This window comes from Hypanus sabinus, unplaced genomic scaffold (genome assembly GCF_030144855.1).
Source record: "Hypanus sabinus isolate sHypSab1 unplaced genomic scaffold, sHypSab1.hap1 scaffold_424, whole genome shotgun sequence".
Classification (NCBI taxonomy): Eukaryota; Metazoa; Chordata; class Chondrichthyes; order Myliobatiformes; family Dasyatidae; genus Hypanus; species Hypanus sabinus.
This window is the reverse complement of record NW_026781303.1, coordinates 211,623-239,325: the sequence shown is the minus strand read 5'-3', so window position 1 is coordinate 239,325 and position 27,703 is coordinate 211,623. Positions and strand designations below refer to the sequence as shown.

The 27,703-nt window shown below is 43.7% G+C and overlaps 1 long non-coding RNA gene across 1 annotated transcript in view; it reads right to left on the bottom strand.

The window, feature by feature from the left end:
- LOC132388849 (uncharacterized) overlaps positions 1 to 22,370 on the bottom strand; it is a 111,644-nt gene extending 89,274 nt beyond the window's left edge. Inside the window, exons 1-2 of the long non-coding RNA XR_009510357.1 lie at positions 22,000 to 22,370; positions 20,454 to 20,604 (exon numbers count right to left, since the gene is read on the bottom strand). This is a non-coding gene — a long non-coding RNA (uncharacterized LOC132388849). The remainder of the gene's footprint in view (positions 1 to 20,453; positions 20,605 to 21,999) is intronic.
- Positions 22,371 to 27,703: the final 5,333 nt, after the last annotated feature.

Genomic DNA, 27,703 nt, shown 5'->3' with positions numbered 1-27,703 from the left:
GCTCTTTTATCCCGGCTGCCATCGGAAAGAGACGCAAGACCATGTTTAGGAACAGTTTTCACTCCGACCATCAGGCACCTGAAACAACGCGGATTACTTTACTCAACGCAAAACTGAACAGATTCCACAACCATGGACACAGTTTCAATGGCTCTGAAAGTCATGTTCTCGTAATATTGATGTGATGTATTCATCTATGAAGTCATATATTTCCCTGTATATCTGACTTCTTATATACCAATATTTATTTATTTATTTATTTATTTACAGTTTTCCGCTGTTAATGACTCTCCGTTGGCCAGTGTCGACCGTGGATGATGCGACCGAGTTGTCTCCCTCATACGGAAGACAATATGAAAGCCATTGCAACAGGACACGCAGAGCACGTTGTTGCCACGCAGCTGTTGCTCCGGACTTTTCCTCGTATTTTGCTCCCGACGCTTTCCCCAGGACTGGGTTTTGTCGTAGGTTTGAGAACAGAATTTTCCATCACGTGATGAGTGCCAACCCCGGCTGACAAGCCCCATCCGTCCGAAGCCATGGTGAGCCGCCTTTGCTCCTCATCCTGTCAATAGAAATGGTTCCGCCGGGCTCAGCAGCTAAACCTCATGTGAAGGTCAGCAGCTGGACTTGATTTTTATTTTTTTTTCAGCTCAAGATGGTCCAACTTGCTGTATGTGCGTAGCCGAGGACACTTATTCTGGAATTGTTTAGTATCGTAGCTTTCTGGAGATTTACATGTCTATTGCTGTGTAAGTCTAATTGTTTAATACTAATGCATGGTGTCATTGGGATGAGACCGGTTGTGAATATTACTATTGGACAATGTAAACTGGACAATGTCTGTTCGGGAGGGTCTAAGCTAATCTGGCGGAGGAAGAAGTGAACGTGCATATGATGAACTGGTCGCATTACAGAGCCAGTGGGTAGAGAGACTTCATAACAAGGAGAGACTGATCATGGGGCAAAATTGCAATCAACAGGATATTGCAATGCAAAAGGTGGACAAAATCGAAAAGGGTGAATGCAGGACTAAAGATGTTATACTTGAAAGCGCACAGTATATGGAATAAGGGAGATGAACTTGCAGCACAGCTACAGATCGGCGGGTAAGGAGTTGTGGGCATCACTGAACAGTGGCTGAGAGAAAATTTTAACTGGGAGCTTAATGTCCCAGCATTCGCATTGTACTTCGAGGACAGGCAGATAGGCCGAGGGGTTGGTATGGCTCTGTTGGTAAAAACAAAATGAAATCAAATCATAAAAAATAGGTGACATAGCGTTGAAAGGTGTTGAATCATTGATGGTAGAACTAACAAACTGCGATAATAAAGAAAAGACCCTGATGGGAGTTATACACAGACGTCCAAACCAGAGTAAATATGTGGTTTGCAAATGACAATGGGAGATAGAAAATACATGCCAAGCGGGCAATGTTCCGATCATCATGAGCGATTTCAATATACAGGTTAATTGGGAAAATGAGGTTAGTCCCAGATCCGAACAGGGGGAATTTCTGGAATGCCTCCGAGATGGCTTTTCGACCTGCTCTGGTTGAGTCCACTGCGGGATCAGCTGTTCTCGATTCGGTGTTGTGCAATGAACGGAAGTAGATTATAGAACGTAAGGTAAAGGAACCCTTCGGGATAAGTGATCATAACATGGTAGAATTCACCCTGCAGTTTTGTCTTATAGTCTTATACCTCAGATCATTTGCAATGCATTTAAATTTTCTCTTTTAAGTCAGCTCACTGCCGTTTGTTTTTCATTTTGCTTTACGGAACTTGTGTGTGTCTGGAATAGATATAAGTTGTTGCTGCTTCTTTTTCCGGACGGGCATCATGTATTGGCCCTGTCTGTAATAATAGACCGGTCTTAATATAATTGTAGACACCGACTCTCAAACGGGATCAGGATTCCACTGATACAAATGTAAACACCTTTTATGATTTAGCACTTTCACCTGTATCAGTAATCAAACTGAGTTAATCTGCTGCAGGATCCTGTGCTGCGGTCGATAATTTCTGCTTTCTCGTGACATTGTCGTCTTGAATTTGTTGTTCTTCAGTATTTTATATTGGTTCAGAGTTCACCACCTTGTGTTGCACCGTTCCTGGGAAAAGGACTCCAACTCTGAGCCAAACCTTCAACGTTTCCTTGACGACATCAACTGTTCAGATCGTGGGGATGTCCTCCACAGAGGGTCATGTTCCTCCATTGATTAACTCTTTCTTCCAAAGTGATAATTTTGTCATTTTTTCTATATTGTACTTTCATGTAAGTTTAATGGTGAGGTCTCCATATCAGAATTCCACATGTTCGCGTTGATTACTGAAGCTTATCTTCTTTGATGAAAAGTTATCTTTCGAGGTTTCATCTGAGTAGTGTGTAAACTTAATACGTCAGTTATTTCTCTTCCGGCTTTGTCCGAGGTAAGTGTGCTCACGTGCATGTAGTGCTTTCCAAAATTTGCATTTCAGTTGTTATTTTACTTTATCTATTTTTCCAGATCGGTTTTGGAAAATATATAATGTGTTTGCAGCAAACCTGTGTGTTGCTCACTATTGAGCTCTTTCTGGGGCATTTTCTTAAGCCCTGAAGTGATTTATTTCCGTTTATCACACTATGATCAATTTCGTTAGCATTTTGATATTCCAGATATTTATATGTTTCATATTCATCCATCAGGTGTACCATACCTTGCGGCTCTGTTTTATACTCTACTAGCTCTTTTGCACCTTTCATTATGTTTAATGTTCTGCGGTTATCCAGTCCAAATTACATGTTTATGTAGTGTGGGGCAAAATTAAATGATTATTGGTAGTCAACATGTTCATTCAGGCATGATTTAGAATTGCAGATTCTATTATCAGTTATTTTTCCATACTTTCACAGCCTTACGGCATACTTTATTTTTTTTTTCCCTTTTGCTCTCAGCTCCGGCTGCTAAACCCTGAGGCAGTAGCATACCTCACACACCTACCTCTCAATTCGTTTGAACTTTCCAGCTACTCTATTCGTGTGAACTACCATGGCGTTCTGGAGATTGACATCAATATTGCTGTGTAAGCCTCATTGTTTAATGCCCCTATGTGTTGACTTTCGGATGATGCCATATGTAGCTGTCACAATTGAAACAATGCCAGTGATTTCAATGAGGAAATTCATCGCTTTTCTTTCCAATGTTTGCAGGCGAGATTAAGATCGTTGGATGGGCAGATAGTTTTGTGTAAGTAGAGATGCTACAGAAGCACCTACATAGATTAGGAGAATGGGTAAAGAAATGGCAGGTGGAAGGTAGTATCGTCACTGGACATGCACATTGGTAGAAGAAATGAAAGCATTTTTTCTTTTCTAAATGGAGAGAAAACACAAACAGAACTCAGCCGCAAAGGGACCTGGGAGGTTCTGTGTAACAGTCCATAAAGGGGAATTTGCAGGTTGAGTCTGCTGTGAAGAAGGCGTGCAATGTGAGCATGAATTTCAAGAGGACCAAAATATAAAAGCAAGAAGATAATGCTTAAATTTGTAAAGAACTGGTGAGGCCTCACCTGGAGTATTATGAGCAGTTTAGGGCCCCTTATTTTAGATGTGTTTAACATGAGATGGTTCAAATCAGTTTCACGAAAGTGATTCCAGGATTGGATGGTGCGCCATCTGAACAATGTTTGATCACTTTGGGTCTGTATTCACTGGGATTCAGAAAAATCAGGAGTGGCCTCATTGAAAACTATCGAATAGTGAAAGGCCTTGATAGAGTGGATGTGGAGAGGATTTTACGGAAAGCAATCCCTTTAAATCGGAATTGAGGAACAATTCCTTCAGCCAGAGAGTGGTGAATCGGTGGAATTCTTTACCACAGTCATCTGCGGAGTTCAAGTGTTTCTGTATATTTAATGCACTGTGTGATAGACTCTTGATTGTTCAGGACATGAGTGGATGCGGGTGGAAGACAGAAGACTGGGGCTGAAAGGAAAATTGGATCAGCCATGATGGAATGGCGAAGCACATTCGATGTAACAAATGGTTTAATTCTACTCCTACAATTATGGTCTCATGGTCTGATGCCATTAAATATTAACTGGTGAAACAGCCTCATGAGCGGCACCTTCTCAAAGGCCTTCTGAAAATCCAAGTACACAACATCCAACGATTCTCCTGAATCTAACCTGAATGTAACTTCTTCAAAAATTCCAGAAGATCTGGCCGGCAGGATTCTCCGTTACAAACTAGAAGATTAATTGGGTAAAGAAATTCTTGGGGGATCCGCTGGTGCCGTCAGTCTCCCCGGATGTTCAGGTCAGGTCGGAAAGTGGATATACTAGATATGTGATTCCTCTTACCGGTACCTTGAGTGGTTAGACGAATCAGAGAAACAAAAAAAACAAGTGAGGTCAGAATTAGATCCTGGTTTGCACTGTTGAAAAATTATGATTGACACAACCGAGGTATTCCGGAGGTGGACCCCGTCCGAAGCTCGGGCTACGGGACAAATTTGTGAAAGATAGGTGGAGGCGTCGGTAGTGCTGAGGAAGATTGCAACAGGACGCAGGCAAATTTGAAGAATGGGCAAAAATGTGGCAGATTGAATACAATATTGGGAAATGTACGATGTGGCTTTTTGGCAAAAGGAACAATAGTGAGCTACTATCTGATAGGTGAGAATGTTCAAACAACAGAAGTACAGAAGGAAATATGAGTCCTCGGGCAAGAATCCCAGAAGGTTAATTTACAGGACGACCCTGTGTAAAGAAGGCAAATGGAACGCTGGCATTTATTTAGAGTAAAGTGGAAGATATACGCAAGGAAATAATGCTGGTAGGCCCTATCAGGCCGCAATTAGAGCATTTGGGACCCATATCTCGGTAAATGTGTGCTGTCTTTGGAGAGAGTCCAGAAGATGTTCAAGAAAATGATTCCAGGAATGAAGTGGTTAAGATATGAGGAGCATTTCCCAGCCTTGTGTCTGTACTCCTGCACTGACCTAAGTTTAATGAATGCGGGTGGTGGGGTGTCAAATCTCACTGAAACCCACCGAATGTGGAAAAGTCCAGATAGTGTGGATGAAGAGAGGACTTTTCGTATGGTGGGGGTAGCCATAACAGAAAGCACAACCTCAAAAGGAGCGACCTTTTAGAGTAGTTAAAGAGAATTTTATTTAGTCAGAGAGTAGTGAATCTGTGGAATTCTCTAGCACAGACAGCGGTGAGGGCCACGCCAGTAGGTGCATTTAAGGCAGAATCTAAAAGTTTGTGATCAGTCAGGGAATTACAGGATATGCCGAGGAGGCAGGTGCATGGGGTTGAGTGAGAACTGGGATCATCCACGATAGAACGATGAGGCAGACTTGCTGGGCTGAATGGACTAATTCTGCTCCTATGTCTTATTGTCTTATACAGTGAAGAATGACACAAAGTACTTGTTACGTTCAGTGGCTATTTCTTTACTCTATTGCCAGCATCATCTTCCAGTGGTACAATATCAACTCGCCTCTTTTTTAATATTTCTACATATGAGCAGCTATTGATACTTGATATTATTGGCTCACACCTTAATTTTTCATCTTGTCTCTCCTGTGTTCTATTTTTCAGTTGTCTCCTGTTATTTATGTAAACGCTTTCCGATCTTTCCACTGTTTCCTTGCCGCTGACCCTGCTTTTGTTTTTAATCAAAAACAGGAGAAAATCTGTGGCTGCTGGAAATCCAAGCAACACATACACAAAATTCTGGAGGAACCTAGGAGGCCAGGAAGAAAATATGGGAAATAGTAAACAGTTGACATTTCGGGGTGAGACACTTCATCAGGACTGGGGAAAAAAAAGATGAGACATCAGAGGAAAATGTGTTGGGGTGAGAGGGGTGGAAGAAGTGGCAGGTGATAGGTGAAACTGCGAGAGGGGGTGTAGTGAAGGAACACCCTAACCCTAACCCAAACAGAGCTCAATAATTAACAAATACAACAAAGGCAATAAACACTTTCATCAGTACAGACACTGACTTTTTCTAAATAAAAATACCTTAGTCCCACTTCAATCAGTAAAATTTACAAAGATAAATAAGAACTTTAGAAAACTTCAAAAAAGACTACTTACACTCAAACAGTACCTTAGACAGGAGGAAGAGGAATAACACAAATGAAAAAAAAAAATCACACAACAGTCAGATAAAACTTTTAGGTGTATACTTTCTTCAAAAGTAAACAGGATTCAGCACTCCAAGAGTGTATGTGCAATTGTGCTAAGAAGACCAGAAAACTTAAATGAGAGGCCAACTCAGAAAAATGAATCATCACTCTGGAAGAAAACATTAACCAGTGGAATGAGTATGACCCTCCATGGGAGACATCCCAACGATGTACCGGCATACATTCTTATCCCGACCATTGTCCAGACCCCCAAACTCTGCAATGTGTGGACCCGCCTCTGGTTTCTGACCCTGCTTCGTTGAACATCCAATGGATGGTTTCCCATTTGGCTTTCAGTCTTTAGAGGAGAGTGGTGTTTTCTAACAACCCTTTAGAAGCAGGGAAAACGGCCCAAAATATGGAAATGTGCCCAGAATAAGGAGGTTAACTCCCAGTGTCATTCTTCGTCAGCCCAGAGATTTGAGGGGTGAAGAACATCTGAGACAGAACTGCAATCTATGTGACTTCATCAGTCAGTAGAAAATTTAAGGGAAACCTCTTCACCACTGGCTTGGAACCCATCAGCACAGGGAAGCAGGAGATGAACAATAGGGGAGGATTTAAAAGGACTGTCAAGGAATAGAATCATTGGCAGGGTCCAGCCGGACTGAGTACACTAGTTGTGTTATAAACTCACAGAGTTCCAAAGACAAAATTTAAAATAGAACTGATTTATTTGTCTCAGCTGCAGAATATTAAACTCCAGTCCCATTAAAGGTGAATGTGCAGCAGAAGAAACTCCTCCCATGCCCAGTGACCAGGGTGCAGAACTGGGTGTGGTGAGCAGCAGCAGCAATAATTGCAGAGTTCAGCACCAACAGTCAGTCTTGAAGTAGCATTCAGCAATGGTGATGGAGAAATATCCAGCGTGCAGCTCATTGAAACTTCCTCCCCAGTGTAAACCCGGTAGTGTGTCACAAGTATAACATTCTGTAAGGTTTCACTGCTAATGTAACGGCCTCTCTGTCATGTTTCACTGCTGAGATAATGGTTTCTCTGTAGCAGCAATATTTTGGTTATGACTAATGATAACAGGATTTTGGAGTGCGGGGCTATCCAATGGCAGTAATGTTGTTCTTTCCTGTGAGTCTGGAAGAGAGAATTTCACCACCTTTTGCTGGGGAGAGATGAGAAGATGTGAATGGAGAGAGTGAGCCCTTTTTCTTTCTGTTTTCTTTACTAACCCTATAGGCAAAGTAAGAGTTATAAATCTCAATTGTTTAATCACATATTGTGTACAGTTTATTATTTCAGTGTACTGATTTGGAACGGGACACATCATGAAGCATCCACCCAAATGAGATTTCTTAAGTTGGCTGGGTTGGGGAGCTATCACTCCAAAAGTTAAGCTGCTAGCCGAAGTGAGAGTTGCATATGGTTAGATGACTGAGTGAATCGCTTCCCACATTCACAGCAGGTGAAAAGCCTCTCCCCAGTGTGAACTCAATGATGCACATTCAGTTGATTTGGCTGAGAGAATCTTATGCCAAACTCTGAGCAGGAGATCGGCCTCTACCCAGTGTGAACTTGCTGGTGTCTCTCCAGTTCAGATGATGAAGTGAATCCCTTCCCACAGTCTGAGCAGGTGAACGGCCTCTCCCTAGTGTGAACTGAACGGTGTGCTTGTAGGGCGGATGACCGAGTGAATCCCTTCCCGCATTCTGAGCAGGTGAACGGCCTCTCCCCAGTGTGATCTCGCTGATGTACCTTCAGGGTAGATGACCGAATGAATCCCTTCCCACAGACTGAGCAGGTGAACGGCCTCTCTCCAGTGTGAACTCGCTGATGTATCTTCAGTTCAGATGACTCAGTGAATCCCTTCCCACAGACAGAGCAAGTGAACGGCCTCTCTCCAGTGTGAATTTGCAGATGTCTATTCAGCTTAGATGACCAAGTGAATCCCTTCCCACAGACTGAGCAGGTGAATGGCCATTTCCCCGTGTGGGCTGACTGGTGTCTCTGCAGGTGAGATGACCAATTGAATCCCTTCCCACAGACTGAGCAGGCGAATGGCCTCTTCCCGGTGTGAACTCGCTGATGTACCTTCAGTTGAGCTGACTGAGTGAATCCCTTCCCACAGTCCGAGCAGATGAATGGCCTCTCCCCAGTGTGAACTGACTGGTGACTCAGTAGCTGGGATGAAACAGAGAATCCCTTCCCACAGTCTGAGCAGGCAAACGGCCGCTCCCCAGTGTGAACTCGCTGATGTAACTTCAGTTCGGATGAGCAAGTGAATCCCTTCCCACAGTCTAAGCAGGTGAATGGCCTCTCCCCAGTGTGAACTCGCTGGTGAGCCATTAGGTTGGATGAGCAAGTAAATCCCCTCCCGCAGACTGAGCAAGTGAACGGCCTCTCTCCAGTATGAACTCTCTGATGTACCTTCAGGTGGAATGACGCAGTGAATCCCTTCCCACAGTCTGAGCAGGTGAATGGCCTCTCTCCAGTGTGAAATCTCTGATGTGATTTCAGTTGAGAAGACCAGCTGAATCCCTTCCCACAGTATGAACAGGTGAACGGCCACTCCCCAGTGTGAACTCGCTGATGTACCTTCAGTTCGGATGAGCAAGCGAATCCCTTCCCACAGTCCGAGCAGATGAACGGCCTCTCCCCAGTGTGAATTCGCTGGTGAACCTTCAGATGGGATGACTGAGTGAAGCCCTTCCCACAGTCTAAGCAGATGAATGGCCTTTCTCTCGTGTGAACTCGCTGGTGTACTTTCAGTTCGGATGAGCAAGTGAATCCCTTCCCACAGTCCGGGCAGGTGAACAGCTGCTCCCCAGTGTGAACTCGCTGGTGTACTTTCAGTTTGGATGAGCAAGTAAATCCCCTCCCACAGTCTGAGCAGGTGAACGGCCTCTCTCCAGTGTGAACTCTCTGATGTATCTTCAGATTAGATGACATAGTGAATCCCTTCCCACACTCTGAGCAGGTGAATGGCCTCTCTCCAGTGTGAACTCGCTGATGTACCTTCAGGTGAGAGGACCAGCTGAATCCCTTCCCACAGTCTGAGCAGGTGAATGGCCTCTTCCCACTGTGAACACGCTGATGTAATTTCAGTTTAGATGAGCAAGTGAATCCTTTCCCACATTCCGAGCAGGTGAACGGCCTCTCCGCGGTGTGACCTCGCTGGTGAGCCATTAGGTCAGATGACCGAGTGAATGCTTCCCCAAAATTCAACAGATGACCAGCCTCTGCCCAGTGTGAACTGACTGGTGTGTCCGCAGGTGGGATGACCGACTGAATCCCTTCTCACCCACAGAACAGGTGAATGGCCTTGTCCAGTGTGAACTAGCTGATGTACCTTCAGTTGAGACGACAGAGTGATTCCATTTCCACTGTCTGAGCAGATGAATCGTTCCACCCTGTGCAAAATGACGGGTGTGCCAGTCGGTCAGACGATTCAGTGAATCCTTGCCCACAGTCTGAGCAGGAAGGATGATCGAGTGAATCCCTCCCCGCAGTCTGAGCAGGAAGGATGATCGAGTGAATCCCTCCCCACAGTCTGTGCAGGAAGGATGGTCGATTGAATCCCTCGCTCCACTTCTTAAATATCTGGACAGAGACAGCAAAACTGGTGTGTTGAGCTCTAGATTCCCGTACACAAATTCCTTGTCATTTTTGACCTGTAAAAAGATTTACAATATCTGTCAATGGGTAAAGGACAACATTTCAGATGAGTTCACATAAGTTGTCAAGGTGTGATCTGGCATCACACTGTTACAGTGAAGTTCAACCCAAGTTGGAGAGAGAAATCATCTCCTGACTGGGCAGAGTGGTGGTATCTGGAATGACCATCAAACTCTCTGATGCTCTTCCTGTCTCTATATGAATGGGGCATTTCTGCCATGTCCAATCCGTGACCTGGCTCAGTTTGACTCTCTCCACTGGTATTGTTCCCTGTTCCCACTGAGCTGTATGGGTTCCTGTCCCCGCAATAACTGAAACACTCTCACACAAATAGCTGGCAGTGTATTGCATGAACCCACCACTACCTGTGTAAAAAACTTACCCCTGGTATCCCCTCAGTAGCTATTTCCAAGCACCTTAAAACAATGCCCCCTCGTGTTAGCCATTTCAGCCCTGGGAATAAAACCTCTGGCTATCCACACGATCAATGCCCCTCATCATCAGATACACCTAAAACATGCTCTAAACATAGACAAGGTAATTAAACACTGCATGAGGATTTGTTGGAAGTATACAGAATTATGAGGGTATAGATAGGGTAAATGCAAGCAGCTTTTTCCACTGAGGTTGGGTGGGATGACAACTAGAGGGCATGGGTAAGCGGGGAAGGTGAACATTTAATGGGAGCACATTGAAAAGCTCTTCACTGAATTGGTCGTGAGAGCGTGGCATGAGATGTCAGCAGAAGGGGTACATGTGAGCTCAGTTTTACCATTTGAAAGAAGTTTGGATGGGAGCCTGGATGGTACGTGTATGGAAGGCGTTGGTCCCAGTCAGGTAGTTGCAATAGATACTTTAAATGGTTTTTTAAGCATTGACTAGATGGGCCAAATAGCCTGTTTCCGTACTGAACTCCCCCATGTTTCTGTGACAGAGAAGCTGGCCAAACTTGTTTGGAAGGGAAAAGGTAGGAGTGACAACAGGGCAGCAATGGCTGGAGTTTCTGGGAGCAATTCAGGAGCTGAGTGTTCAATATCTGAGGTCTGAACAACATCTGACTGGTGTCAAGAAAACAAACTCGCCCTCATTGTCACAAAAACAAAGGAGCTGATTGTGTACTACAGGAGGAATGGAGACAGGCTAACCCCTATTGACATCAATGGATCTGGGGTTGAGAGGGTAAACAGCTTTAAGATCCTCAGCATAAACATCACCAGGGATCTCAAATGCTCTGTACATACCGGCTGTGTTTTGAAAAGAGCACAGCAGCACCTCTTTCTCCTCAGATGGTTGAAGTTGCTTGGTATGGGCCCCAAATCCTAAGAACTTTCTACAGAGAGACAATAAAGAGCATCCTGACTGGGTGCAGCACTGCCTGGTATGGGATCTGTACTTCCCTTAATCGCAAGACCCTGCAGAGAGTGGTGCAGACAGCCCAGTGCATCTGCAGATGTGAACTTCCCACTATTCCGGAGATTTACAGAGACAGGTGTGTAAAGAGTGCCAAAAGGATATTGGAGACTCAATTCACCACAACCACAAACTGTTCCTACTGCCACCATCCAGGAAAAGGTACCACAGCAAAAGGATTAATAGGCTTTGGGACATCTACCAGGGCAGGGCATCACCAGGACATCTACCAGGGCATCAGAATGATTAATTCATGCCGATACAATTGCATGTTGATTTTATACTGACTCTTCTATGTATAAACAATATATTATAAGTTACTATAAATTACACATTGCACATTTAGATGGAGAGTAATGTAAAGATATTTACTCCTCACGTGTATGAAGTATGTATGTAATAAAGTCAATTCAATTCAACTCAATGCATCCTCTCCACTATTTGTTCTGTCACTCTGGCTCCCATTCCCCCTACAACTTATTTTATCCACTTCACCCTCTGACCACACTAGCTCCAGCAAGCCTCAATACTAGGATATTAGTCCCCTTCTTTTTCCATTCCCATAACTAATGAATCCCCTATCAATTATTTGACTTTCCACTGCCAGGTAATATCCCCAACAGTTTCTAAAGTGGTCCAAATGCTGTTGTGTGGGGTGTCCACAAGAGTACTCTGTGGTGGCTATTTAACCTCATTCACCTGCCTGACTCTCACCCAGTTTCCTGTGTCCTGCACCTTGGGTGTAACTCACCTCTCTTCATGTCACATGCATCACCCCCTCTGACTCCCAGCTGATCAAGAATTCATCAATTTCAAGTCCCAGCTCCTTCAAGTTCAGGGCTACAAGCTGCAGCTGGATGCACATCTTGTAGGTGAGGGCATCAAGGACACTGGCAGTCTCTGCATCTTCCATCCAATACCCCCTCTAATTTCTAATGACCAGTGTGCACATAAATCATGTACTGTGCTTATTTTTACCAAGTGACAACATGTGCACAGTGATTTTTATATAGTGAGGTATTCATTTTAACACTGTCAATAAGAACTATGATCTCCTCTGGGTTTGATCGAGTTCATCTGCTCTCTCATGCAACCTATGTAGCGGGACTGCAACAGCTAATGAAGGACTTTCTTACCAGAGCTTTTGCACATTGTCCATAAGTGGTTTGCTTGCTAAATTATGTTGAAAAAGTCAGATTTCCAAATATCACTCCACTTCTTCCCACTTGTAAATTCTCCAGCAACTTTTGCATCGCCACAATACACACAGGTAACAACAGTTTCTTTATGGGACATAAACATTTCCCCTGAACCCTCCTGATGAATTAAGGATATATTAAAAAAAAATCATTTTGAACCTATGTAACCTCTGGCTAAAAGAACAGTTGGGACTGAATAGGAATATTTGAACCAAAGTAAACACTGTCTTCAGTGGTTAGCTAAGACAGGCTCATTACCAGTTCTCTGTGGCTTGCAGAGACATACACTGAGAGATGATAACATTATACACTGCACCCTCATTAGTTGATAACATTATACATTGTACCCTCATTAGTTGATAACATTATACACTGTACCCTCATTAGTTGATAACATTATACATTGCACCCTCATTAGTTGATAACATTATACACTGTACCCTCATTAGTTAATAACATTATACATTGCACCCTCATTAGTTGATAACATTATACACTGTACCCTCATTAGTTGATAACATTATACATTGTACCCTCATTAGTTGATAACATTATACACTGTACCCTCATTAGTTGATAACATTATACATTGCACCCTCATTAGTTGATAACATTATACACTGTACCCTCATTAGTTGATAACATTATACATTGTACCCTCTTTTGAGTAAAGGGAGGAGGACTCACTGATGGGGACAGGAATAAACATCTGTTTGTAATTAAGTCAGGGCCTTGCAAAGGGAGTAACTGATAAGGACTGGACAGTATATCCATCTGTAATTAAAACCTTCAGTTAGCAAACTCTCTTATCTAATTAAGTTTGGAGCCAACAGACTTGGTGGGCGTACCAGTTCAAATAACATCTTGCAATAGGAATGTATGGGGCTTACTATGTATAAATATATGGCTGTAACCTCACTAAGTCAGTCCACTTGTCAGAAGGTGGCAGTGCTTACATGCCTTCCCTTTAACAACAGGGTCTCAAACTCCTGCTGGAAAATGAACTGTGGTGACGATAAGAAGCTGGTCTGCCGAGTTTTATTCAACTTCAACATTTGGAGTCACAAACACGATCCCAATACAGGGAGTGCTGAGCAGATGGGCTGAATGAAGATGTAAAGTGGAACAGTATATTATCAGCAAGTGGGAGGAATAATACATGTGAGAAAGGGATAGAGGTATGTACTGCAGAAGGAACGCCAAAGGTTGGGAGACGCTAAAAGTGGAGCGTGAATGGGTGGATGGGCACCAAAAACAAGAGCAGGAAAAACGTAAGCAAACCGAGGTTGGTCCAGATAGGAGAGAAGGGCAGGAATATCAGTCTAAAGTTCAAACTTACAGGGAAAGAAGGGATCACAAACCCATGTCTGTCATACCGACCCTGTTTGAGGACAGTGGCCATGCTGAGGAGTGGGCACCCACCGTACCTCTCCTACCTTACCTGCGGCCAAGTTCACCCAGTGCCCCCGAACCCCAATCCTCTCAGTACCCAGATACGGTGGCCGCTCAGGTAAAACAGCGGCACAGGGAAGGGGATCTCTACACCCTGAGATCCCAAAAGGGAATACCGAGGATTATTCCGAGACAAGGAGGGAAGAATCCAATAAAACCCCAGTGTTAGTGGCTCCACAAAGACAACTGCCCAGCCAAATGCTGCCTAATCCACGAGCAAGAGGGGGTTCGGCCCTCAGTGATTCCTGTGTCTACACCCTGGAAGCCTTAAGAAATGATAATGATCATGAATCAGGCCCCAGATAGAAAAGAAAAACCAGCACAGTTTGCTCAGTGTGTCCACAGTACTACACAAATGTTGAATGCGACTCCACAAGATTTATTCAGTCTCTCCTGCATGATTCTTTCAGCTGATGAGGGGGGAAATGGAAGGCAGAATTGAGATACCAAACCCATCAGGAGTTACAGGCAGGAACCATAATGAGAATGAACAGACAGACCAGATCATTCAAGCCCTGGAAAGGGCTCGCCAGCAACCTGTAAACATCACTAAAGTACTTGAATGCAATCCGAACCCTGGGGAATCAGGACCAGACTATTGGGAGCGATTTGTGGCCTGCTACGGCACTTTCACAGGAGACCAAGCCTTTTAATAATGGGAATCTGTACTCCCAGTTTAATGCCCTACTGCTCCAAAACTTACCAACTAAGCCAACATGATTAAAAAAAATAATATGGATTGGCCTGACAATGACCGAAATCGAATGTGACGAGCTTTGACATATTATTGGAACCTGATTTTCAATTCCTGATCAACCCCGAAAGGAACTAATATTTAAAGTGTACATGTTCAGCAGGAAGAAGGACGCAAGCGGGCTACATCTGGGGATCAGAAATGGGAACAAAATCCTACAAAGGGGCAGGTGGGGACAACAACCCATTTAGAAATTGACAAGCAAGGATGCCTCCTACTGTGAGCATCATCCCTCAGTAAGGGCCCAATGTAATATTGACAGGTGCTGGAATTTCAATTCCGTTTATGATTGATATGAGGGCGACCACAACCACTCTCGATCAGGAAATAGTATCAGCAAAGGGATTCCATCTATCAGACGCTACAATCACTCTGTCTGGGTTCGAAGGCACAGAACGTATGTATTCACATACCCAGCCACTGCAGGTGGAATTTCAGGGGAACCAGCGTGAGGTTTCATTTACAGTCACCACCAGACAGGGGTGTAATCTTGTAGGGAGAGACTTGCTCTGTCTGTTGGACGTCGAGATTCTATACATGGACAAGGATATCATGCTGGAACTGCGAACAACTGATAGCTTCCTCTGACCACCCAGTGGTGGACACTTTATCTGGACTCCAGTACATTTGAACCCCTTCTGCCATCAGCCAGCTCTCATGTGACTCTGTGCTATGACCCTACGTGGTGCTCACCTGAGGAAACCCCTTGAGGGACAGAAGTTCCCAGTCACGGTGATTGGAGAGGTTAAAGGAAGAGACGGCATTGCATTTCTGGCCAAAGTTCCAGATTTCTTTTGGTGACTGGAGGTTCCCCATACCACCGTTAGGGTTTGCCCTGGGTTCAAGGTAAAGAGCCGAGGGCTCCTGGCCCACACCCTGACGAAACAAGCCTCCAGCACCGAGGGAGACTGGCAAGACTTGGCCGTGGGCCAACTCTGATACGGGAAGAAGTCTGAGGTGAAGACGGGACATCTGGTAAGACATTCTTTTAATACTGACCAAACCAAATACGTTGTACCCCATCTCTAGGCAATTGCAGTCCATGAAGTCAGCCCTCCTGTCTGGATCACAGTGAAAGAAGGACAGACTCCCCCATCCATTCTACAATACCCCCTCTAGCCCGTCTGGATCACTGTAAAAGATGGACAGACTCTCCCATCCATTCTGCAATATCCCCACTGGCCCGTCCAGATCACAGTGAAAGAAGGACAGACTCTCCCATCCATTCTGCAATACCCCCTCTAGCTGGTCCGGATCACATTGAAAGAAGGACAGACTCTCCCATCCATTCTGCAATACCCCCTCTAGCTGGTCCGGATCACATTGAAAGAAGGACAGACTCTCCCATCCATTCTGCAATACCCCCTCTAGCCCGTCCGGATCACAGTGAACGAAGGACAGACTCTCCCATCCATTCTGCAATACCCCCTCTAGCCCGTCCGGATCACAGTGAAAGAAGGACAGACTCCCCCATCCATTCTACAATACCCCCTCTAGCCCGTCTGGATCACTGTAAAAGATGGACAGACTCTCCCATCCATTCTGCAATATCCCCACTGGCCCGTCCAGATCACAGTGAAAGAAGGACAGACTCTCCCATCCATTCTGCAATACCCCCTCTAGCTGGTCCGGATCACATTGAAAGAAGGACAGACTCTCCCATCCATTCTGCAATACCCCCTCTAGCCCGTCCGGATCACAGTGAACGAAGGACAGACTCTCCCATCCATTCTGCAATACCCCCTCTAGCCCGACCGGATCACAGTGAAAGAAGGACAGACTCTCTCATCCATTCTGCAATACCCCCTCTAGCCTGAGACACCTTTTCATGATGATGAAAGCTCTTTTGTGGATCCAGCAGGGAAACAATGCGATAGTGATGGACAGTGAAGTAATTGAACAGGCCTCTTTTGAAGCAGCTGTCTCTGCCCAGAAGGCTGAGCTGTTTGCTCTGACTCGTGCCTGTATCCCAGCAACAGAGTAAAGTGGGAACGTTTACACAGACTCCCGTTATGCATTTGGGATTGTACATGACTAGGGGCTCTCTGGGAACATGGGGATTCCTGACTTCCTATGGCCACCCCATTAGTAATGCCACCTTTGTAAACAACTTACTCACCGCTCTACAGCTACCTCGAGTTTTGTTCTTCTCAGGGGGACGTCTCTGAGGAGGAGTGAAAACTGTGGTCCCAGGTGGGGTGCCAGAAAGACCCTAACCTAGGTTTTTGGATCACCCAGTGGTACAGGTCTGGGTTCCTACACAGTTTTTACCAATATTGGTTGATCATATACATAATTAAACACACCTGGGAAAGGAGGGAATGGTTGGTATCCTGTACCCTGCACACCGGGTACGACTCCCTTGCCATGTGGATCTTCTTCATGTCTACAAGTTGAGTTTATTGAATTGTCTAGAGTACATTGCTATAGATACTGCGTAGGTATTATAGATGTGTTTAGTAGATGGATTGCAGCTGTTCCAACTACCATTAATATTGCTGACTGTTGTGAAGGTATTATTAAGGGAAATAATTCCCTGAGTTCAACAATGGCCCACACTTTATGGTGAAAGTAAATGAAGGAGTATGTAACGAACTAGCTATCAAGCAACAATTCCACTGTGTTCTCCACCCACGGGCCGCTGGCAGAGTGGAGAGAGCCAATGGCACTCTGAAGAGTAAACTGGCCAGACTAACAGTGGAGACTGGACTCACTTGGTTGAAGGTCCGACCATTAGCCCGATTCCACATGAGAGTTATCCCACTGGGGAAAACAGGGTTGTCACCAGCTTAAATCATTTCCAGATGGCCCATCAGGACACACTAGGAACAAAGTCTCAGGATTAAAGGCAAGGTGAATAAGAATAAGGAACCTTGGTTCTCGATGGATATTGGAACTCTGATAAAGAAGAGAGAGATGTATGGCATGTATGAGAAACGGAGCAAAGAAGGTACTTGAGGAGTATAAAAAGTACAAAAAAATACTTAAGGAAGAAATCAGGAGGGCTGAAAGAAGACATGAGGTGGCGTTGGCAGTCAAGGTGAAGGATAGTAAGAGCTTCCACAGGTATATTAATAGCAAAAGGATAGTTAAGGGATAAAATTGGTCCTCTTGAAGATCAGAGTGGTCGATGATGTATGGAACCAAAAGAAATTGGGGAGATGTTAAATGGTTTTTTTGTGTCTGAATTTACTAAGAAAACTGGCTTGGAGTCAATGGAAATAAGGCAAACAAGTATTGAGGTCATGGAATCTATACAGATAGAAGAGGAAGAGGTGCTTGCTACCTTGAGGCGAGTAGATAAATCTCCAGGACCTGACAGGGTATTCCCTCGGTCCCTGAAGGAGACTAATGTTGAAATTGCAGGGACCCTGGCAGATCAATTTAAATGTCATTATCTACGCGTTAGGTGCCAGAGATTTGGAGGATAGCTCATGTTGTTCCGTTGTTTAAAGCAGGCTCTAACAGTAATCCGGGAAATTATAGGCTGGTAAGTTTAATGTCATCATGGGTAAACTATTGGAAGGAGTACTAAGAGATAGGATTGACAATTGTTTAGATAGACAGGGACTTATTAGGGAGAGTCAACACGGCTTTGTGCATGGTAGGTCATGTTTAACAAATATATTAGAGACTTTCGAGGCGGTTACAAGGAAAGTGGATGAAGGGAAGGCAGTGGATGTTGTCTGTATGGACTTCAGTAAGGCCTTTGACAAGGTCCTGCATGGGAGGTTATTTAGGAAGATTCAGTTGCTAGGTATACATGGAGAGGTAGTAAACTGGATTAGAAATTGGCTCAATGGAAGAAGCCAGAGAGTGGTAGTGGAGGATTGCTACTCTGAGTGGAGGCCTGTGATGAGTGGTGTGCCACAGGGATCAGTCCATTGTTATTTGTCATCTTTATCAATGATCTGGATAATAATTTGGTAAATAGGGTCAGCAAATTTGTTGATGATACAAAGATTGGAGGTGTATGCACAGTGAAGAAGGTTTTCAAAGCTTGCAGAGAGATCAGGACCAGCTGGAAAAATGGCAGATGGAGTTTAATACAGACAAGTGTGAGGTATCGCACTTTAGAAGGTCAAACCGAGGTAGAACATACGAGGTAAATGGCAGGGCACTGAGGAGTGCACTAGAACAGAGGGATCTAGGAATACTGATATAAAATTCCCAGAAGTGGCATCACATGTAGATAGGGCAGTAAAGAGCGCTTTTAGTACCATATAACCATATAACTATCACAGCACGGAAACAGGCCATCTCAGCCCTCCTAGTCCGTGCCGAACTCTTAATCTCACCTAGTCCCACCTACCCGCACTCAGCCCATAACCCTCCACTCCTTTCCTGTCCATATACCTATCCAATTTTACCTGAAATGACACAACTGAACTGGCCTCTAATACTTCTACAGGAAGCTCATTCCACACAGCTATCACTCTCTGAGTAAAGAAATACCCCCTCATGTTTCCCTTAAACTTCTGCCCCCTAACTCTCAAATCATGTCCTCTCGTTTGAATCTCCCCTACTCTCAATGGAAACAGCCTATTCACGTCAACTCTATCTATCCCTCTCAAAATTTTAAATACCTTGATCAAATCCCCCTCAACCTTCTACGCTCCAATGAATAGAGACCTAACTTGTTCAACCTTTCTCTGTAACTTAAGTGCTGAAACCCAGGTAACATCCTAGTAAATTGTCTCTGCACTCTCTCTAATTTATTGATATCTTTCCTATAATTCGGTGACCAGAACTGCACACAATATTCTAAATTTGGCCTTAACAATGCCTTGTACACTTTTAACATTACATCCCAACTTCTGTACTCAGTGCTTTGATTTATAAAGGCCAGCGTTCCAAAAGCCTTCTTCACCTCCCTATCTACATGAGACTCCACCTTCAGGGAACTATGCACTGTTATTCCTAGATCTCTCTGTTCCTCTGCATTCCTCAATTCCTGTATGTTCTATTTGGATTATTCCTGCCAAAATGTAGAACCTCACACTTCTCAGCATTAAACTCTATTTGCCAACGTTCAGCCCATTCTTCTGACCGGCATACGTCTCCCTGCAAGCTTTGAAAACCCACCTCATTATCCACAACACCTCCTACCTTAGTATCATCGGCATACTTACGAATCCAATTTACCACCCCATCATCCAGATCATTTATGTATATTACAAACAACATTGGGCCCAAAACTGATCCCTGAGGCACCCCGCTAGTCACTGGCCTCCATCCCGATAAACAATTATCCACCACTACTCTCTGGCATCTCCCATCTGTTGAATCCTTTGGCCTTTATAAATCCAAGTATTGAGTAGAAGTGTTGGAATGTTATGGTGAGGTCGTATAAGGTATTAGTGAGGCTGAAATTGGAGTATTGTGTGCAGTTTTGGTCACCGAATTACAGGAAGGATATTAGTAAGGTTGGAAGAGTGCAGAGAAGGTTTACAAGGATGCTGCCAGGACTTGAGAAACTGTTTTACAGAGAAAGGTTGAATAGGTAAGGATTTCATTCTTAGGAGTGTAGAAGAATGAGGGGAGACTTGATAGAGGTATATAAAATTAGGATGGGTATAGCTAGAGTGAATGCAAGCAGGGTTTATCCACTGAGGCTAGGGGAGAAAAAAAAACAGAGGACATGGGTTAAGTGTTAAAGGGGAAAAGTTTAAAGGGAATATAAGGTGGGGCTTCTTCACAACTGGGTCTGACAGAGGCATAACTGGTCCTTCTGGGCATATTCAGTCTCACTCCCAACCATTTCCTACCTTCCTTTGTGCAGGTATGTAATGTCTAAAGGACCAGTGTTTGAGTAAATGAGACTCACCAAACTTTCTCCGGACTGAATCAATGGAATCTCCAAGTCAGATGGGTCCTCTCCAGTCGGTGCTCTCAGTCCTCGGGCTGGTTCACTTGTTGCTGTTCCCTCGTCTTCAGTTGTGGTTTTTCTTCCAATAAATCTGTCACTGCAGGTCTAACTTTAACATGAAAGATAATGAAGCACGTTAACAATACAAAAGAGGACCAAACTTTTCTGCTTAATGTTACTAGGAATAAAACTCACTGAAATTTAACCATTGAAGGCAAATATAATGATCTCAGTGAACAATCTTTTATTGTCCCTCACATGACACAGACGATATGGGATAAGAAAGAGCCATCATTCAGTCATGGTAAGACATACGACACAGGAACAGAATTAGGTGATTCGATCCATCTGGTCTGTCCACCATTCAACCAGGGCTGATTTTTATTCCAACAACATATTCCTGCCTTCCTCCTGTAACCCTGAAGCTACTCAGCAATCATCAGTATATTAATCTGTCACAAATATACCCAAACGGCATCCTCAAACAAAATCACAAATTCCAAATATCAGACATCTTTTGGCCAAAATAATTTCCTCATCTCAGTTTTAAAGGGAAGCAAGTTTATACTGAGACTGTGCTGTCAGATCACAGATGCTCTGTCTGATGGAAACATCCACTCCATGTCCACTGTATCCAGGCTTTTCAGCATTCGGTAGGTTTATTAACCATACATCCCTCCACCACCCCCACCGTCCCTCTGAACTCCACCGAGCACAGGTCAAGAACCATCAAATGCTCCTCAAACATAAATCCGATCGTTCCTGAGATTATTCTTGTAAGCCTTGTTAGCAACAACTGCACCGGACACATTTCCGGGAATAACAGTCAAATCGGTTCCAGGATCATTTACAAGGTCAAGTTGTGCTTCCTTTACTGTTATACTATCACTCCATTTCCAGGTTAAAACTGGACCATTGCAGGAAATTTGTATTACAGATCCTGTCTTGTCTGTACTTGACCGACCGCAGTCGCTGGACGATAAACTTGCAGGAGTTATGTGGGGCTCAGCTCTACTGCGTGGAGCTGAGGCTGAAACCATTCTCCCCCCGAGACTTCCCAGTCCCTCGGTAAAGCAGGCAGTGAAATCAAAGATCCCCACAACCTGGGACGTTCTCCTTTCTCACCCACCCCAGTCCGGGAGAACACACAACAGCCATAAACCTCCAGGACAAATGTGAGGAGCTTCAGGAAGCGAGACGAGTTCGGGCAAGTTAATGGGACTCGTTGGCCAAAATCGCACCACGTGATCTGGCGTCATAACGCGGAGGGCGGGGCGAATCTGCGGCACACAGCCTCACGAGACCTGTCGGCGGGACTTCCATTTCAATTCTGCGGAAACAGACAACCTGGGCTCCTGGTTTGGATCGTTCAATGCAGATTAAGTGAAGTCGACACATTTCTGACGAGCCCAGATAGTTGGGAAACAATTGAATTCCTGGCCCTCAGTTCGGGGCTCACGGCCAACATCGGATCTCCCCGCTCGGGATCGGTCTCAGTACTCACCGATGGGGAAGTGATATCTTCGGCCCGCAGACAGTGATCCCGACGGAAGAGACGAAAGTCTTTCCCGGTAATACAGCCGACCCACTGAGCGGAGAGGATAACACCGTCCACCCGGAGACTGTGAACATGCGCGAAGAGATTGTTACATCATCGGGAGGCGGGGCCTCGGAAACTGACGCGCAGGTGCTGCCAATCTACGGTTAAATGGGAGGGGCAAACGGGATCACGTGCAGGATTGGAGCCACCTCCCCCCCCACTCTCCCAGGCAGAGACTCCAGCTACTCATTCGTCTGTGGAAAGAAGCAAACTTGCCGCTCATATCTCCTCTCACCTTAAATGTGTTAGACATTTCAACCCCCAGGAAAAATACATCGTCTGTCCACTCTATCTATTCCTCTCGTAATCCTATAATCGTCCATCCTGTCTCACCCCAGCTTGCTCCGCTCTGGAGAAAACAACACAAGTTTGTCCAGCCTCTCGTTATAGCTCATGCCCTCTAATCCAGGCAGTGTCCTGGTAAACCTCTTCTGTGCCCTGTCCAAAGCCCCGACATCCTTCCGAGAATGGGGGCGACCAGAACTGTATGAAACACTCCAGATGTGGTATAACCTGTTTTATAAAGCCTTGTTGCGAACTGTAAAGTTTTAGAAACGAACCAGCCGCAATAGAATTCACACTGGAGTCTGGTTTTGATGTTAAAACCATTACCTTTATTAGTATATAGTAACAGGCTCGTAACAGCCGAAAAACAACTTGCCGACTTTTGAACTCAATGCTTCAACTAATAAAGACAACCATGTCATTTGCCTTCTTAACCACCCGATCAATCTGTGCAGTCTCTTTCAGGGAGCGATGCACTTGGAGTCTAAGATCCCTCTGATCATCGACACTGTTCAGGGTTTTGCATTTAACAGTGTACTGTCGCATACATTCGACCTACCGAGCTGCCAAGATGATCATCACTAATCAAATCTCACTGAGATTTCTCAGGTCCTGTTGAATTTATTGCCAACTGCACAAGTACGGGAAGGTACAGGTACAGAGAAAAACTGACTTGTGGCAGCATCACAGGCAAGTACATTCATATAACACACAGAACACAACTTATACGGTTCTCTGTCAGTAACGATTTGTAAATATGTTTCATATCATTAACGTTATATAAAATACACTGTGTCATGATCAATATTAAAAGGTACATTTTGTGTCAATAACAGACAAGGAAATGTTAAATTTGGTCCCTGTCTGCATTCCTCCTGTATTCCACAACCAGCTCCTTTGTTTTTATCACAATGAGGGAGAGGTTGTTTTCTTGACACCACTGTGTCGGGGTGATGACTTCTTCTCTGTCGGCTGCATCGTTATTATTTGAGATTAGGCCAGTCAGAGTAGTGTCGTCAGTAAATTTAATTTGCAGATTGGAGCTGTAGGTGGCGACACGTCATGGGAATACAGAGATTAAAGGAGGGGGCAAAGAGACAATCCTGTGGGATATGTGTGCTGAGGGTCAGCGAGACCGAGGTGAGGGAGCCCACTCTTAACACCTGCCGGCGATCTGACAGGAAGTCCAGGATCCAGCTACACAAGGCAGGGTGAAGACCGAGGTCTCTGAGCTTCTTGTCGATACTTCACGGCTTTGTATGGCTACTGCTCTGCCCATGACTGCAAGGAACTGCAGAGAACATCAGAGAAACAAGCCTCCACTCCATGGACTCTTCCTACACTTCCCCTCCCTCGGAAAAGCAGGCCATGTACTCAAAGGTCCTCACAACCTGGACATTCTCGCTGCAAACCCGCTCCCCCATCGGGGCGAGATACAAAAGCCTTAAAGAGCGAACCACCCGGCTCAAGGACGGCTTCCTGTCTGTGGTCATAATCCAAAAGAATGATGAAATGGACTCGGCCTCACAATGTAACTCGACGTGACCCTGCACCATACGTCTATCTGCACTGCACTATCTCTGCAGCTATAATGCTTTGTTACATCGTTGTTTTGTCATTTTCATTTTTCATTTTTATAATCTTTTTTACCAGTACATAATCTTCTACAGCTATAGAATGAAACAAGACTTCAATGGATTAATATGTATAAAATTAATAAAGCTGAGGAAAAAAAACTAATCGTAAAATATAAAAATGGAAAATATATATAGGAAAAAGAAGGAAATAAAGAACCCCATCTAACTAGGGGGGAACCCACGAACAACAAAAAATGGAAAAAACCCATTAGGAATCAACCCCCCGGAGCAATACGTTTAACCATCATCTAAATATAAAAATAGAATCATCAACCGCCATTTCATATTTATAAAAAATATAAAAGTGGAAGGAAACCATATAGCATAATTCAAATTAAATGATAATATTTGACAAAGAACCCCATCTTCTCTCAAAATCGAATCGAGGATCAAAAGTTCTCCCAATTTTTTTTCAAAATAAGACATAAGATTCCTTGAGAAAACCAATCAATTAATTCAAGGGAAGAAGTCTCTTTGTATTTTAATAAAATGGCCCTTCTTGTCAATAGTGTAACAAATGCAATTACAACTAGATCTGAAGATGAAATACCCTGAATATGATGTGGAACTATACCAAATAGAACAGTCAACCTATTAGGTTGTAAATTCATTTTCAGAGCTTTAGAACTTGTTGGAAATAAAGATTTCCAAAACGACTTTAATGATGAACATGCCGGAACTTATGTGACAAAGCAGCTACTTCAGTTTTACATCTATCACAGCATTTGTCTATACTACGAAATATTTTAGATAGTCTCTCCTTTGTTAAATAATAACAGTGCACAGTTTTAAATTGAATTAAACAATGGTTGGCACATATAGAAGAAGAATTTCCGTTTTTCAAAACTCGAAGCCAATCTTCATTAACAAAGGTCATAGTAAGTTCTCTCTCCCAATCTTGTTTAATCTTTAGTGATATGTTCTCTTTTTGTAACAAAAATAAGTTATACATTCTGCCAATGGAAACTTTCTCTAAGGGATTCAATTTCAAAATGGTATCTAACAAATCAGATTCTTGTAAATGTGGAAACTTAAGTAAGCGTTGTTGTCAAAAATGTCGAAACTGAACATATTCCAAAAAATATGTATGAGCAAGAGAAAATTTGTTAATTAACTCTTCAAAGGTCATCAATTGACCATCACAAAATGAATCTGTAAAAGAACGGATCCCTTTATTTTTTCCATAGGAGAAAAATGGGGTCAGTTGCTGAAGGTTTATATGAAAAGTTTCGATATAAAAATCTAGACAACTGAATTGTTTCAAATTTAAAAAATTACGTAACTGAACCCAAATCCGTTGGAATAGTTTAAGAACCGGGTAAAGATTTAAATTTGGAATTTTAGAGAGCTGTAAAGCTAATGGAGCTCCTAATATTGAAGTTAACTGAAATTGTTTAACAGCTTTTAATTCCAAATCAACCCATAATGGTTTTTGTTTCTTATTAAGCCAATATAACCAAAAACATAATTATCTAATATTCACAGCCCAATAATACAGTCTTAAATTAGGAAGTGCTAGTCCACCATCTATTTTAGATTTTTGTAAATTGTACTTATTAATTCTTTGTCTCTTATTATTCCAAATAAAGGAAGAAATAAGAGACTCAATTTGATCGAAAATTTTTTTAGTTAAAAAGATAGCTATATCAACCAAGGCAGTAAGGGGATTTGGGTCAAATTGGACCCTAAAAAGTTGTGAAAAGGTATGGAATACTTCCCGCCAAAACTTTTCAATTGTAGGGCCAAACCAAAACATATGAATTAAAGAGGCATCAGCAGAGCTGCATTTATTACAAAGTGGAGAAACATTCGGGTAAAAACTGGAGAGCTTCTGTTTAGAAATGTAAGCTCTATGAACCACGTTAAATTGTAGAAGAGAATGATGAGCACAGAAAGATGATTTATTAACCCGTTTAAGAATTTTATTCCATCTATCATCAGAAATCTGACAATTTAGGTCATCCTCCCAAGCTCTTTTTATTTTATCAAAGAAGTCTTGTCTAGAATCAATCAACAAGTTATAGATACCGGTAATAGAACCATTTACAAAAGTGTCCTGGTAAACCTCTTCTGCGCCCTCTCCAAAGCCCCGACATCCTTCCGAGAATGGGGGCGACCAGAACTGTATGAAACACTCCAGATGTGTTCTAACTAGTTTTAAAAAACTGTGTTACGAACTGCAACGTTTTAGAAACGAACCAGCAGCAATAGAGTTCACAATGGAGTCTGGTTTTGATGTTAAAACCATTCTCTTTATTAGCATCTACTTACAATATAGTAACTTAATGAAATAAAGGACAGTTAACAGTGTTATCTGTATATATGTGTAAATATAATTCCCAGACTATCGAGCCTGAGGGAACAAAGCTCAGAGTCTTGAGATGGTTAAGTAGGAAAGTTCAGTAATCCACGGAATAAATGACGGGGGAGAGATATTTGTAATCCAGGGTGAAACGTAGAGAAAAGGCCGTTACATCAAAATAACCGTCGACGAAGTTCTTATCCGTTGAATCCGTCCACATACGAGTTATCAGCGAAAGTGACCTGTCACAGGAATACCGTCTTCCAGGGGTTACCACACAACGGACCCAGGCAAGGGTTAACACAAGATATTCCACAACCCACTCCTATGGATTATACGAAGTGACAGCCACACACATTCGTTGTGGTTCCGTGTACCGATGATCAACCCACTCTTGTGGGCCGAGGAGAATTTCAACCCTCAGCTGCGACTAACTGAAGCGATCTCTCTCTCTCTCTCTCTCTCTCTCTCTCTGTCTCTGTCTCTCTTTCCTCTCTCTCTGACTCTCTTTCTCAGTCTCTCCCCTCTCTCCTCTCCCTCTCTCTGTCAGTCTCTCTCTCCTCCCCTTCTCTCTCGCTTCTCCTCCCTCTTCCCCCCCCCCCCCCCCGACTGCCTGTCTGCAGATCGCTCTCTCTCTCTTATGGTTCAGTCCACAGTCAGCGCTGTCAGCCTGTGACTGACGTCATAGTCCCGCCTCCTCACGCCGGCGCTCTTAAAGAAACAGTCACAGTACGACCGCAGGCTCGTAACAGCCGCAACGCAACTTCCCGACTTTTGAACTCAGTGCTTCAACTAAGAAAGACAACCATGTCATTTGCCTTCTTATCCACCCGATCAATCTGTGCAGTCTCTTTCAGGGAGCGATGAACTTGGAGTCTAAGATCCCTCTGATCATCAACACTGTTCAGGGTTTTGCATTTAACAGTGTACTGTCGCATACATTCGACCTACCGAGCTGCCAAGGTGATCATCACTAATCAAATCTCATTGAGATTTCTCAGGTCCTGTTGAATTTATTGCCAAGTGCACAAGAACGGGAAGGTACAGGTACCGAGAAACACTGAATTGTGGCAGCATCACAGGCAAGTACATTCAGATAACACACGGAACACAAATGATACGATTCTCTGTCAGTAACAATCTATAAATATGTTTTAAGTTATTAACGATATTTAAAATACATTGCGTCATGATCACTATTAAAATGTGCATTTTGTGTCAATTACAGACTTGGAGATGTTGAACTTGGTCCCTGTCTCCATTCCTCCTGTAATCCACAACCAGCTCCTTTGTTTTTGTCACAATGAGGGAGAGGTTGTTTTCTTGACACCACTGTGTCGGGGTGATGACTTCTTCTCTGTCGGCTGCCTCGTTATTATTTGGG